The following is a 15,887-nucleotide window of genomic DNA, read 5'->3' as shown; positions in this document are numbered from 1 at the left end:
AAGGAAGAAGTTGTCCTTGAAGGGGCTTCTCTGTCGAGATGAACTTGGCAATTCGGGCCTGCAGCAGGGCTTTCCCGGGTAAATCAACGGTCCAGGAGTTGCAGCAGCCGTTCTTTCTGCTCGACTTCGGTTCTTTCGTTCCACGGGTCGACTCTCCTTTCCAGTCCAAGAGACTCGCTTTTAAACAGTTTCCTCCCTTTCATTCCAGCCTAGCTGCCACTCACCCAGCAGGGTGGCTGTCCTTGCCGGACAGCCAGCCAGCCAATCAAGCCAGAGTGCATTTGGGTCTCCTAGGAGACTAAGCACAGGGAGTTTCGGGCACCTCCCTCACTTCCTGCCCACCCCAGACACTCGGGCGCCAGAGGCAGTCTACAGTCCTGAAGCCCGCCAAAGGCATAGAAACAAAGGGACCAAACCTAGTTTGGCGCGCAGAGACAAGCCCTAGAAGGACCTTCCCAAAAAGAAATGGCAAAAAAAGACCGGGTCCTGTTTAAACAAAGGGGCTTAAAGCGCCATCTTGAAAAACATGGCTCCTGCGATTTTTAGCTATCGGTGTTCACGGTCTGGAAAAATCATGGTAGTTCGTTGTGAAACCACTGCCACCAGCCATTTCGATAGAAAAGGGTAGCATTTGACTTCTGCATGAGTTTCTAGACTTACTAGGAAACGCCTCCAGCACTCTATAGGAAGCTAGTGTGTGCTGGGTCTAGGAATTTAAAGTCTAGTAAAGTAAAGTACTAGTACATTGTCTGGGAAACAGTAGTTTATCCCAGAGAAGGTTTTTAAACATTTGGGAAGTCTAAAAAGACATCCCTGTGTAACATACATGAAAAGATGATGCCTATGGAGTTATCTAAAACTCCACAATCAAAGAACACAAGAGTAAAACACATCAAAATACACGAGCGTGGGAAAAAAAGCTCACTCTTTCCAGGTAAAAAAAAAAAGTCCTCAAAATCCAGCGAAGTTGCTGGTGGTTTCTAATTTGAAGGGAATTGGCACATTTATGAGAATTTTCCCTAACAAACTGGAAGAGGGAGACTTTCTATCGTCGTTCGATCTGGAGGATGCGTACTTCCACATCAACATGCACAAAGGACACAGCAAGTTTCTGCGCTTCGTTGTTCAGGGGACGCATTACCAATTTAAGGCACAGCCCTTCGGGCTGAAGTCTGCGCACATAGTCTTCACCAAGTGCCTGGCGCCAGACCCATGCTGGAGAAAAACAGTTACAGGTAAATAACTCCCATTTATATTAAAATATAGATTTACTATATTTACAAGAGTCACTGTGAAATACTTGCCACTATAAACCAACACACACAGGTATACTTTACAATACTTTCCAAAGGCCCTTAGTCCGTAGTTGATGAACGCACGCAATTGTTAAAGGCGTTTGACAGGACTGTCTGTATTAACGCGCACCCCCAAAGTAATACGGCAAATGCATTTAGTCAGCATATACAATATTGATTTTTGATAAGTAAAACAATTGGTTAGTGTTATCCTTACCAGAGCTCCAGGTTCTAGAGACCGTTTCCCTGCACAGCAAGTCTTTTCAAGTCCAAAACGCAACCCTAGCTAAAAGGCAGTTTGAAGAGGCTTAGTCTTGAATAGGCAGCAGAAGTTAAAGGTTCCTGTAGATACTTTCTAGTCTCTAGGAAAAGGAAAGAAGATGCAAGATAATTTAACCAACGGTGGAGAGAAGTTAAAGGACTTGCTGAAGGGACACAAGCATGGCTCGAATTGGAGGTAAGAGGGGATGCACTGGACACCTTTTACGTGCACTGAAATTCTCTGGAACGACTTTCTGGAATGAGAGAAGCAATGTCTTTTCTCCACAGTACCTTAGCTTTGAAGAAAATGTTCGTGGTGGATACTCTACAATATTACAGCACTGTACCCGACCTCCGAATTCCTTGGTCTGATGACGAAAGGCAGGGCAATGGATGGGATCTCTCAGCAGCATTCTTGAGGGAGGACCTCTGGCACGGCTTAAATCGACTTCTTTGGTCACTCTGTAGTTTTGACGTCTTTTCTGCAGCACCAACAAAGGACACAATTTGCCAGGTCAATCTTCTGTTTCTGCAGTCCCACACTCCAATGAGGGAGTCTGGACGACTTGGATTGCATCTCTGGAGTGTCCTTGAAGGCTCAGCAAAGACTTTGAGGATATGGTCTTTCCACAGCGATGCACTCAAAATGGGCGGCAGGTCTCCTAGTATTGGGTTTCCTCAGCTCTGGAAACTCACAGGACCTCTGGAGATGGCTCAAATCAAAGTTAGTCTTGGGACTGGTTATTCCCACCAATCCAAGAGAAGGAGTCCTCTCTCTTCTGAGTTACTCAAACGTACAGAAAACAGTCAGGACAGCAGTGGGCGCATCAGCGTTGCAAAGTGTCTTCGAGTTTCTCTGGTTATCTCATTGTTAGGTTACTTCTGTTTCCTGTGGTTGACACACACACACACACACACACACACCCCCCGGGGCTCTAACTATGGGAGGAGGATGTAGCATAAAAAGAATACATCTCCCTAATACACCACCTCTCAAAAGAAAGTTTCTGTCATAAAAGCCTTTATGGAAGGGGTCTAAAAATGAAACCCTCCAATTTCAAATTCAGCTCCCGGATGGGACATGAATGTAGTCCAGGGCCCTAAGCTTATGGGCCCTCCTTTAGAGCCAATGCATCAAACCAGTCTTGGTGTCTCACTTATAAGACTGCTTTTCTTGTGGCGATTACATCTAGAAGTGTTATTGAACTGCAGGCGCTCAGTTCAATAGCCATTTGTCACCATTCACAAGGACGAAATGGTTTTGCGCACACATCTCTCCTAAATTTCTTTCAAAGTCCCATGTCAATCAGTCTATAGCACTTCCAACTTTCTTCCAAAGCGCTACAAATTCAGCAGAGAGAAGCCTCCATACATTAAATGCCAGGAGAGCCGTCATGTATTACCTCAATAAAACAGACCAGTTCTTTCTTTCTATAGCTACTGGAAGAGAAGGGTATCCTGTCTGTCGGCTACTTCAAAATGGATTGTGCAATGCATCCATATTTGTTATTCTCTTTCAAAGAAAACTTTGCCCCTTAACCCTTTAAGTGCCATTGTTGTCGTCCCCCCCCAGTGCCACGTTTTTTTTTTAAAATCGCAGTACCCACCGCAAAACCCGCCCAACATTTCCCCCGTCATTAACCCCTTAAGTGCCACTGACGAGCCGGCTCGTCGGTGGCATTTAAGAGGTAATGCCCAGAGCACACTCTAATTGAGGCACAGGGGTTATTTTACCTTTAATTTCAAATGTACCTTTTAGGTGCCATTTGCAAAGCAGCTACCTGGAGTTCTGTTCGCCACTTACATACACATTCTAGGAGTGATTCTCAGGTGGGTCAGGTGGGGTTAAAACATCTTTTTGCCACTGTACCTTCAAACATCCCACCACATTCTCCTGGTACTGCTCGCTAGTCTATGCACAGCATGTTATTCTAAGCAGATCCACAAGTTTGAGAAGACATACAAACATCAGAAATAAGATAAGTAATGTCTGCTTAGATCCAAACGTGCCTGCCCTTCCTCCCCACTTGGTAGTTGAAGGTGCATAGATGTATTTCAATACTCCTGCATCACTTCATGCTCCCTTTGGTCAGAAACACAACAATCGGAGGGACATCGATGCGTGAAGGATTATGACTACAATACAAGTCACACAGGGCTAGTATTACAAACAAGCCCAGTCAATGTCCATTTTTCAGTTTCGATAACAGAATGCAGTATTCTGCACCTACCACTAGATGTCAGCCTATGCACACTATGTGAATCTAAGCAGATACAAGCATCAGAAATAAGATTACTGTAAGTAATGTATGTCATACATTCACTCATAGGAGCAATAGAACAGCATTTGATTCAATTACCAGTGAAACAGTTAAGTGCTCGGATGCATTAGAAATAGCCGATCGGATAGCACAACTGTGCAGAGCCTGCTGACAGGTTCGAATCCCGGAAGGGCCAAACTCAGCCTTTCATCCTTCTGAGGTCGATAAATGAGCACCACACACCGTGGGTAATAATAAGCAGCGCTCAGATACTTGAGGGTTTGTAGTGCTATAAAAATGCTAAATTATTATTATTAAAATAACTACTTGCAATAATCACAGAACAGCTTCCTTAGCTTTTACAAAGTCGAATTCTAAGATGGTTTGGGGCCTTGTGCCCAAGTATCACCAGTTCCAAAGTAGTTACTTTTCAAGTAGGTTTATAGAGATTTGAAGTGCCCGTGGTTATGAAGAGGAGTGTTCAGGTGTGTTTTTTTTTTTTTTTTTTTTAACAGATGTTGCTGACAGAGCCTAGGAAAGCCCCCCTTGGGTGAACAGGGTTACACTTCTGAGGTTGGTCCTGAACTACCCAGGGGTATGGTACCAATGGATGAGCACCTAGGCTTAGTCCGAGGAAGGAGGACTGGAGTAGGAGTACACCTTAGTTCAAGAAAACAGTTCTATAAAAAGATATTATATGCACTAAGGCATGCTGTTGTAATTATAAAGCTCTGGTAAGTACTAGGAAACGTGCAGTATTATTGGAACACTTACAGTACTGCTAGGACAGTAAACTACAAGTGTAGTTAAATCTGAATAGCTTTTAGGATAACAAATCACATAATCAACCCACTTGAAACATATATGCAATCTTTTAAAACTCTATTACTTTTCATAACTTAGGTTGCGGTCAATCTTAAGAGTCCAACTATCTGTTATGAGTCACTCAAAGTCAAGCTATGTCACTGGGCCACCAGTGACCAGGGGTTAGGCAGGAAGGAAAAATAGTGTTCAGTGAGGTAGTATCCAGCAGTATTCACTACATTTGCAGGTATGCACAAACGTTGGTTAAAAAGTATCTAAGGGGGATCCAAGATGGCCGGTGGGTAGTGGACACGCACTTTCGGAAGCTCCCAGTCAGGCCCATAAAGGAGGAGAAAGAAATGCACAAGAATCGTCCCGTAAAGCCCACGGATAAGCAGCCGTTACATTAACAGCACCATCCGAGCAAGTGGAGCCCTCGGAGAGCAGACACAGCTGATAAAGCAGCAGCCGCGGGACCGGAGCTGTTAGATGTTGGTGAAGGAGACAGAGGTGGGAAGGCGAGCCGGAGCTGTGGGTGCGCAGACGGCGCCGATGCGGGGAGCTGGTTGTGTCACCCCCCATCTGACTTGAAGCGCCAGAGGAGTCCCAGCTCGGAGGGGTTAGGGGGGGAGGAACGGCACCCAGCGAAGAGCGCATCACTGCGCCGGACCAGAGAAGAGAGTCTGGAAGTAGATTCCCCGGCGCGCGGCTCTGCAAGCAGGGAAAGAGGTTAGAGCCGCGTGCCAGCAGCAAATAGACCCAGGGGAAATGACTGAAGGGGACTGGCTACTACTTTCCCCCTACCCCCCCCCCACAAAAAGTGACGCCGTACACCGGGTAGTGTCCCCCCCCCCCCCCCAGTTGCAAGACAATGAGAGGAAAGTGAAGGCGGCATGCAGAAGCACCCCCGGATGGCCCTGCAGACACAGACAAAGCAGAAACGGCCATGGGGAGGACAGAAGCACAAACCGTTAAAAACTAATAAGGGCTCATCTCCCCCACACGAGGACAGCCTCACTGACAAGCCACGTGGAGCAACCAGGGGTGCTGCAGGCCTGAGGGCTCTGTGGAATCACAAAAGTCAGCACTTAACACGATAATAAGCAGAACAGAACTGCCAGCCCTCAGAGCATAAGCGCCTGCTCAGGAAAAGTGCTGAACCCAGCCCAGGAGTAGGGCAGAAAAGGAAACAAAACTAAAGGGGACAACACAGTGAGAAGGGCAAGCAGATGCAAGGGAAGGCAGACCCAAGCAACACAAGAAGAGAGAAAATTACAAGAAGGGGTCAGCTGGAGAAGTGTTGACAGAAGCTATCGGAGGACTTGGAGCGTGGCACCCAGAACAGACCGCAAGGAGGGAAGCCCCCCAGCGCCTCACAAGAGGACATGGCCCTTAGAAAGGAAAACCTTCTAAATTGCCTGAAAGGGATGGAAGAGAGGCTCCCGACATCTTACTTGGAGCAAATGGCCAACCTGAAAGAAGATATAAAGAGCTGATTGAGGGAGGTTAGGAAAGAAATAAACTCCCTAGGAAACAGGGTAGATGTGATGGAGCAAGGTCTGTCGGAGGTAGACAAGGAGGTACAGCAGAACTCGGAACTCCTGGAGCAGAACGCGACAGCCATGCATAACCTGGAAATCCAGGCCGACGATTTGGAGAATCGCTCCAGACGCTCTAACATCAGAATAAAAGGCCTGGTAGAGTCGACCTACGATGCAGACCTGAAAACAAGGGCGCAGCAATGTTTCACAGAACTCATTGCAGATCTCGCCCCGGAGGAGGTCCAAATCGACAGAATCCACAGAGTGGGCTCCAAGAGGAACAGTGAGGGGACCAGACCCAGGGACGTGCTAGCTGCTGTGGCCTCATTCAAAGTTAAATATACTCGGGGGGAGCCAGGCCAAGATGATCAATGGCTCACAGGTGAGCCTGTTTGAAGACTTAGCTGCCTCCCCGCCTCAGAAAAGAAAGGCGATGGGCCCCGTGGCAGGTATCGTAATGGGGAAAAAAATTCTGTACAATTGGACATTCCCCTTCTGCCTAACTTTTGTATGGGAAGGAAGGCAACAGAGAGCCACTACATGTGCGGAAGGCCTGGCAATACTGGGCACGAAGGAAGGAGAGGAAGTACCCAGGGAACAAAGACGCGGGGCGCAGCTTCAGCAGAGAAATAGACCATGGGAGTGGACAACCATGCATGCGAAGAGGTGGCCGAAGCTGAAAGGCCTTCGAGAAGGAAGAAGAGGGGAAGGCAAAGGAGAAGGGGCTAGTACACGACTCGTTGTCGCACCAGGCATGGCGTGAGGGACAGTGACCATTCATTGGGGGCTTCAGGCCGAGAAGAAAGGGCTAAAAGAAAACATCACACATTCATATGCAGGCCTGAGCCGGGGATGGGAGAGGCACTGCTTGGATTACCCTAATGGTTGAAGTACTTTGTAAAATTTGGGTGGAAACGGGAGCCGGACCCCACCCGCCAGGGTGGCGAAGTTGGACACCGAGCCCAAACCGGATATGGGGGGTGGGAGGGCAGAAGGGAGAGGGGATGGGACAGGCAGGGATGGGGGGGAGGAGGGAATAGAGGGGCAGCAGAAGCAGAGTTCAGTTCTACAAAAGGGGAGAGACCAGATAAGGACAGGAGGGGCAGGAGACAGAAACACACCAATGATACCACTGCTAATCCTATCTTATAACGTCAGGGGGCTAAACACCCCAGTAAAAAGGAGAAAGGTAGCACAACAAATAAGGGGGGGCAGAGCGGACATAATAGCGCTGCAGGAAACACATTAAGAAACGGGATGGCCATGAATTGGATATACACCAATTCTCCCAACGTTACCAATCCAACGCAAGGAATAAGACAGCGGGGGTAGTAGTGGTACTAAAGGACTACCTAGGGGCAACGATGTTGAAAACGGCGGCAGATATATTTTTCTACACGTCCAGATCGAAAGAGTGCTCAAGCTAGGCACCATCTACGCCCCTAACTCGGGCCAGGACAGGTTCCTACTCCACACTCTAGGGAAACTAGAAAGATTTGCGAAAGGAGAAGTTATACTTGCAGGTGATTTCAACAAAACATGGGAACCAGAAGGAGATGGAAGCAGGCCGGGCACCAATCGAGGGCAACACCCATCTAAAGCGGTAAGAGACTGTATGACAGCGAGAGACCTTTGGCGAGAGAAAAAGGGGCAGGAAGCGGGGTACACGTGTTACTCCCATGTACATCCTCCAGGATCGACTATACATGGGGCTCTCCCGGAATCCTTGGAGCTCTGATAGATATCAGGGTAGACCAGATTGCCCTATTCGACCACACACCCATGTGGATCTATCTCGGGATTGAAACCAAATGGCCCACTATGGTCCTGGAGATACCCAAGCAAGATGCTCAGATAGGGTTGTTGAGGGAAACAGTGAAAGGCAAAATTGCAGACTATTTCAAGATACACAATGGACATGGGGTCGCACTGTGCCCAGTATGGGATGCTTTCATGGCGGTACTGAGGGGAGAGCTGATCTCCCTGGGAGCGGCTAGACTGAAAGAGAAGGACAGAATGGAAAAAGGCATGGAGGTAGAATTGGGGGAGGCACAGAAAGCCTTAGCAGGGGGCAGGGACAAGGCCAACAGAGTGAAGGAAGGTCAGAGACAGCTTAACATGTTAAGATCCATCAAAGCGGAGAGAGCCCTGCTCAACCTTAGGCAGCGGTACTACATAGGGACCAATAAACTAGATGGGATGCTCGCAAGGATGATAAAGCAACAAAGGGGGCAGAGGCATGTAGGGGAGATTAGACAACGAGACGGGGCCATAATCACTGTATCGGACGAGATAGTGCAAGAGTTCTCTGCATACTATAAACAGCTCTATTCCTCTGAACACCTGAATGAGGCCAGGATAAAAGCCTTCTGAAACAGGGTGAAACTTACCAAAATAACAGAAGAGTAGGGGGCACCAGATGGGGAAATCACAGAGGAGGTGGAAAGGGTGATCAGGCACTGGCCCAAATGGCTACACAGGGAATTTTTATAAAGCAAACTGTAAGGAGTTAAAAAAAAAACTTCCTCACCAGGTTGTACAACTCATTCAGGAAGGGAGAGGGGGTGACCCACTCAATGACCAAAGCTAAAGTAGTATTGTTTGGATAGCCCAACAAAGACCCCACCAACTGTGGTTCATATATTGGCCGCTACCGACTGGAACAATCTGCCACTTCACATTAGGAGGATTGACTCACACTCAGCTTTTCGCGAAGCGATAAAAAAGATGCGGTTTGTATAACATTGCAACTCGTGCTCCGGCTGATGTTAACGTATGATTCTTTAATCTGTAACCACCTATGTATGTATTTTATGCTATTCATCCTCTTACGTCCCGTCCTCTTTCCTCCATACTGTATGGGTGTCCCTTCCAAGGGACGGGAGACGGAACCTTTTTCACCACAAAAAAACCTTCTTCCCATTAAAATTTTAGAGGCGCGTGGGGGTGCGGCCCAGGGAGCATGCACTGCACTGACTCCGCCGCCACACCTCATTCCCCTTTTCCGCACCGACGGGAACTTGCCGAATTCACCAGCAATCCTTGGTTTGGCTTTGGCCATGTAATTCCACGCGCAGATACTACTACTGTCTTTTTTATGTCTTTTTTGTCATTCAGGTACTCAGTCCTCAGGTGTCATAATGATAATGATGCGTTATTTATATAGCGCCTTAATCCAAAGCGCTTTACAGAGCACATATTTACATACAATATCACCCAACCGAAATTGGTACTCCTCCCCGGCGCATGTCGACTTCTACAGGTTTCAGCATGTGTCCATCCTGCAAGAGGCTCTTCCCAACTTCGGCGTGTGACTCGCTGTCCTCGAAAGCCCTGAAGAACAGACTAGCCAGGTGGAGGGAGCTCTTCCAGGGGTCGCCTCCAGAGGATCTCAAGAACTTTGTGAAACGTCGAACCAGGCCCAAGGTAGGGCCGATATTTTCCATTGCACCCCGCAAGGGGGACTCTCCTGCACGGAAGGGACCGGACAGGTCCTTCTACCAGCATGTGCACAGAGGCTGCTTCAGCTTCCGGCCTACGGGCCGAGGGATCCTCAGATCCTCCCGGTCGCAGTGTTGAGGGATCGGAAGGTTCTTTGACCGGGTCTCTACCCGAGGGGCTCTGTCCTTTTACTGGCACCATGGCCGAGGGGCTATGCCCTAATACTGGCAATACGTCAGAGGGGGCACCTAAACACAGCTCTACCAACCCACAGGTCGATCACACCTACCGGACCTAGGCCCGAGGAGCAGGGTAGGCCTCGTGATCCACACGCAAGAGTTTTGGAGGAGGCCGGGCCCAACGTGCCGAGCACACGTTGCAGGCACGTGGCAGGCAGCTCGACAAAATGGGCGCTGCGCCAGAAAGAAGCACCCGTCCGACACCATTCCAGGAATTCGACGAAGAACAAGTGTCAAGGTGGGACCGGCCTCAACCAGGTACGTGGCCTACAGTCTACCCCTCATTTGCGCAGGGCAGCTTTCCTTTGCGTCCATATGGACAGGATAAGCAGCAACTCCCCGCTACCCTGTCGGCACCTCTTTGGCCAGTGAGGAGGTGCTCTTTGACCTCATCCCAGATGGGGGTTAACATCAAAGACGCCATCCGGGAAGTCATTCCCGCCATGCTAGCGGCACCACAGACTCCTCCATCTGGCACCCATGCCCCGGTGCAGCCAGCTCCACAGCCAAACCTGCAACCTCCGCCGCCTCCCCAGCCTCCGGCTGCGGTCCCTGTACCCCAACCTCCGTCGCCATCTACTACTCCTCCCCCACAGGATCCTCCAGATCCGCAGGATACAGACGAGGAGGCGGATCCGGACACGCCATCCTCAGCCAGGACCTTCCACGAAGGTCTTGCTGGTCTGGCGGAGTACCTGGACCTATCCCAACTTGCTGAATTCCTCACACGACGCCCCTCTGCCAAATCAGGGATTCCTATGCAGACCGATATAGTCTCCTTGGCCAAGAAGGGCTGGCTCAAACCCCACTCGGCCCAGCCGGTCAATCGATGCCTGGACGCCAACTGGACTCCGTGGAGGGGGATACACTCTTGCTCTCAGCCCACCCTCAGCCACACTCCTCAGTGATCGCTGCAGCATCACTATACTCCAAGCCCCAGTTGTCCTCAGCCTCGTCCTCTGTGGCTCTGCTAGGCAAGGAGAAGATCTTGGAGGCGTATGGCAAGAAAGTCTATTCCAACGCCTCTTTACATCTACGTCAGGCCAACGCCAGGCTGGCAGCCGCCAACCAAAGATTATGGCGGTAAATCAGACCTCCTCCCGGAACTCCCCACCCAGAGCCAATCGCGCTTTAAGGTGGGACTAGATGAGGCCAAGCCGGTCACACATTACTTCATGGAATCCACAGTGGCCCATATTGTCCCCTCAGGCTGTGCCATCTGCATTGCCACGGGCATGAGAAGGACAGCCTGTCAACAAAATTCAACCGGGATATCCAGGAACGCATACTAGATCTAACCTTAGGGAGGTGGAGTGGGGCCTGAACCTCTTCCGCTCCTCTACAGACGAAGGGCTGGACAAGAAGAAAAACAGCTCACAAACAGCTAAGTCTTTGTCCATCCTTCCAAAGACCACGCCCAAATCGTACACTCAATCTCAGCAGCGCTCAGAAAGCGGTCTTACATACGGAGGGTTCTGTGGCTTCCAGGAACACCGATCCAGGCAGCATGACCGCTTGCTGTCTTAGAACCTGCGCAAGCAACAAAAGGGTGGGGAAGTAAGGGCTTTTTCCAATCCCCCTCCTCCACGACAGCCTCAGAGGGAAAGAAGGCATGAAACGTCCCTTTGGGTCCACATGTCTCCGGTGGGGTGCAGGCTTCCTCTCCATGCACATTTCTGGCACCAGAATTTCGCGAACCCCTGGATCCTCTCCGTAATATCCACGAGGTACTGCCTTCCTATCCCAGACCCTCCTCTCCTAAACTCCCACAGGTTGGGCCAGCAACTCTTTTGGCAGAAATCTGGTCGCTCGTAGAGAGCCAGGCAGTGGAGGAAGTCCCAGCCTCCTAGCGAGGCTTTGGCTTTTACTCCAGGATTTTTCGCCATTCAGAAGAACCAGGTGGGCCTGAGAGTTGTGCTGAACCTTTCCCACCCTCAATCTCTCTTTACCCCTGCAAAAATTCAAGATGGTTACGCCAGCTTTTATAGCAGAGACATTGGACAGGGGAGACTGGATGTGCTCCCTGGATCTGAAGGACGTGTACCTACATGTCCAGATTTGGCAGCCCCATTCTTCTTTACTACGGTTCAGGATCATGGGCTACTATTTTCAATACAAGGTCCTTCCATTGGGCCTCAACTCGGCCCCCAGGGTCTTTACCAGAATCATGAATGTGGTGGCGACCCTCCTCAGAGCGCAGGACCTCCACATCTACCCATACCTCGATGACTTGCTCGTCATGGCTACATCTCACCACTCTTCCCATGCCCTTATGAACACACTGCACAATCTGGGCTTCTTGTTCAGTCTCGAAGTCACAACTGCAGCCTACGCAGCCTACGCAGATGCTGACATTTTTGGGCCTCATCTGGGACATGTGCTCTGAGAAAGTTTTTCGTTGGAGGACAAAATCTCGGCCATCAAGAGGGCCACCGCCCACTTTCTCAGTAGAAAAGTGACTTTGGCATGGTGGTACCAGCATCTCCTGGGTCTTCTGGCAGCGGTTTTATTAGCCGTTCCACACACAAGACTAAGGATGAGGAGGATTCAGCTGCACTTCGTGGCCTCATGGAACCAGGAGCAGGGCTCTCGGAGATTATCAACGTTCCTCCATCCCTCCACTCGGACCTGACTTGGTGGTCCAGAGACTGCAACCTCCGGACAGGCAAGCCCTTCCAGCTGCCCTCTCCGCAGGCCACCATCACTACAGATTCCTCGCTCGAGGGCTCGGCTCGAGGGCTCGGCAGCCACACTGGACGATCTCTCGGTCCACGGCACAGGGACTTGACAGGAGCAGGAATACCTCATCATTTGGCTAGAGCTGAACACCATCTGGCTGGCGCTCATGGCATTCCTACCACTTCTCAGGGGCATGGTTGTTCTCATCCAGACGGACAACTCGACGAGCATGTACTACGTCAACCAGCTGGGAGGCACCAAATCCCCTCCTCTGTGAAGACTGGTGATCAGCATGTGGGAATGGGCCCTGGAAAACGTTTAACTCACGGCAATCCACCTCCCGGGGAACCTGGAAGCAGACAAGCTCAGCAGACAATTACAAGTTGCAGCGAAACGACCTCGTAAATCAGGGGATTTTTAATCGGTGGGGCCACCCCCAGGTGGATCTCTTTGCCACCTGGCACAACAAGAAGTGTCCCCATTTCGCATCCTGGCAAGGTCAGGGCCCCGGTTCTCTGGTTGACGCATTTCACCTCCAGTGGACCGGCATGAAAGCCTACGCCTTTCCACCCACTCCCCTGATTCACAGGGTAATTTGCAAAATCAAGGAGTCTCGCCAACTCCTAGTTCTAATAGCTCCATGGTGGCCGGCCAGGCCATGGTTTTCGGAGCTGCTCAGTCTCTCGAAAGTGCCCACGATTCACCTCCCGACAGGCCCAGCACATCATCTGGCTCAGCAGGAGGGCAGAGTCATCCACCCTGCGCCAGCGAAACTAGCCCTCACAGCGTAGTACCTGCGCAGGTAACTCTTCGCCACCTTAGCCTCTCACAGGCCAATCTGGAGATCAAACAGGGCGCCAGGAGCAAAGCTACCAGGGCCCAGTACAAGAGCAAATGGACCAGATTCTGCCACTGGGGAATCGACCCCCTGGCGTGCACCCTGGACGACGTGCTCTTTTTCAGCGCACCTCGCTCATTCAGGCGTGCAGGTGGACACCTACCGCACATACCTCGCAGCCATTGGGGCTTACATGAACTTGGAGGAGGGCATTTTCTCCTCCAACCCTATCGTCAAACATCTGCGGGACTCGCAGGGCTCTACCCGCCCGTCAAGAGAAGACACCTGGCGTGTGACGTTAACATAGTCTTGGGCACCCTGGCGCACAAACCATTCAAGCCAATGGTGTCCGTGGGCATCAGGCTGGTTACATTCAAGACGGCCCTACTAGTCGGCCTTACCTCGGCTCGTAGAGTCAGCGAAATCCAGGCGCCCCCGATTCACAAGGACAAGGTAGTCCTGTGGACACACCCACATTTCTGCCCAAGGTTCCATCTGCTTTCCACTTGAACGAGGAAATAGTCCTTCTTATGTTTTTCCCCATCCCAAGGACGAAGCACAGAGAGTGCTGCACTGCCTGGATGTCACACGTGCCCTGAAATTCTACTTGGACAGAACCAAGGGCTTCCGCATATCAGACGCCCTGTTTGTCACCTTCAGGGCTCAAGACCAGGATATCAGGCCTCTAAGGCTTCCATATCCCGCTGGATGGTCTCCGCCATCAAAGAAGCGTATGAGGGCCAGCACAAGCTGCTCCCGGCCGACATGCAAGCCCACACAGTCGGGGCCAAGGCAACGGCCATCGCATTCCAGCGCCATGTCCCTTGGCAAGTCATAAGCAGGGCAGCCACCTCGGCCTCTTACTCTGCTTTCTGCAAGCATTACTGTTTCGATGCCTTCACTAGATCGGATGCGGCTTTCGGATAGGCGGTTCTCGGGAACCTATTTGCTTAAGGAGGGTCTCCTCTCCAACCTGGGGCTACAATCAGTTGTAATCGCCCATACAGTATGGAGGAAAGGCGACGGCATGTAAGAGGTAATATAAGTTACTCACCGTAGTGACTAACTTACTCTTAGTCCATAGTCCCCTTTCCTCCATACATCCCACCATTCTCCCCCTAATAACACTGGTGTCATTAGGCAATGTTAAATCTATTGTTGACGCGTCAGTGGGGACTGAGGTGTGGCGCCGGAGGGTGGAGTCAGGGCAGCACATGTTCCCTGGGCCGCACCCCCGCACGTGCTTCTAAATTTAAAGGGGGAAGAAGGTTTTTTTCTGGTGAAAAAGATTCCGTCTCCTTTCCCTTGGAAGGGACGCCAATACAGTATGGAGGAAAGGGGACTATGTAAAAGTAATGATACACGCACCAACACCTTTAAACACGCTTTCCCCCCATTGTTTGGACCTTGATTCAACTCCCAAGGGGAATTCACAATCAGACTTGAGTTTGGTGATCATAGAGTTGCCTCTACGTCATCTTCAATTGGGGATGAAGTCAAACACATTAAATCCACAATATCCAAAGCAAAAGCACATTGACTCTGGGCTGAAACCCCAAGGGCCTGCCTATGGCCACAACACTAAATTAAGTCCATTACTTCTCAAAACATAAGAACAAAACTGAAACGACCATCTATGAGTGCGCTATAGATCACGTTATCTACGTGCATCGCACTGGAAAATTCTTTAAAAAAGAATTTCACAAAAAACACTAGGCGTTAACAGTGCAGCTTCGATGAGGTTTCAGATGCAGATTTACTGGAGGCCCAGACCACCTCCAAAATCCCAATGGAAAAGGAAACTAACGGTGTGCGGACCTTGACTCCCAGGAACCCAAGAAGGAATCTGGATAGCGACCGGATTGGTCAGGCTCTCCCTCCTCCCCTCAAAACTTGGAAGCCTCAGCTCTATTGACCACCGGGGCTTCTATTCTAACGGCTGACAGAACATCAGTGAAAACCCCAAACAATCAACTCCTAAATGAACCTCCCCAGGTGGCTCATGAGCCGGCCCTACAAACGCCAGTGTGCAAACCCCGAGGACCATCTCCAAAAGATGATTTATCATCGGCACCTCTTCTCACCTCGACAATTCCTTTAAACCATATACCACAGGTGGAATTGCCTACTTCGACTCCAGAGAGACCTCAGGACAAAGCGTCGGCAAAGGGGCCAAGTCCTACAACGGCACCAAATTTTCATCTTTGAGGCTCTTGGCCGTCTAAAAGCACAAGAAAAAGTGCATCAACAACCGGTCTCTCAAGAAAAACCCCTCGTGACTCCTCACCATTCTTCAAACAGAAGACAGAGTGATCTTTTCTACCCTACTCAAAAAGACTCCCCAGCCAAAAAACCTGACATTCTCACAATTATGTCTTCGGTTACTATAGCCTTAGTACCTTTTTGCAAATTATGAGTCGATCGACACCCTTAAGGACCATACATGAATTTTTGCAATGATGCATTCCAAGTTAATTTACTTGGAGGGCTACATAAATGCCCTGGGACGGCGACAGAATGGCTCTGTT

At 50.1% G+C, this 15,887-nt stretch overlaps 1 protein-coding gene across 14 annotated transcripts in view; it reads left to right on the top strand.

Annotated features, from left to right (window-relative positions):
- EHMT1 (euchromatic histone lysine methyltransferase 1) overlaps positions 1-15,887 on the top strand; it is a 2,375,011-nt gene that overhangs the window by 1,619,374 nt on the left and 739,750 nt on the right. The window lies entirely within an intron of this gene.

Source organism: Ambystoma mexicanum, chromosome 8 (genome assembly GCF_040938575.1).
Source record: "Ambystoma mexicanum isolate Mex_15411 chromosome 8, UKY_AmexF1_1, whole genome shotgun sequence".
Classification (NCBI taxonomy): domain Eukaryota; kingdom Metazoa; phylum Chordata; class Amphibia; order Caudata; family Ambystomatidae; genus Ambystoma; species Ambystoma mexicanum.
This window is presented reverse-complemented; position numbering and strand designations above follow the sequence as displayed.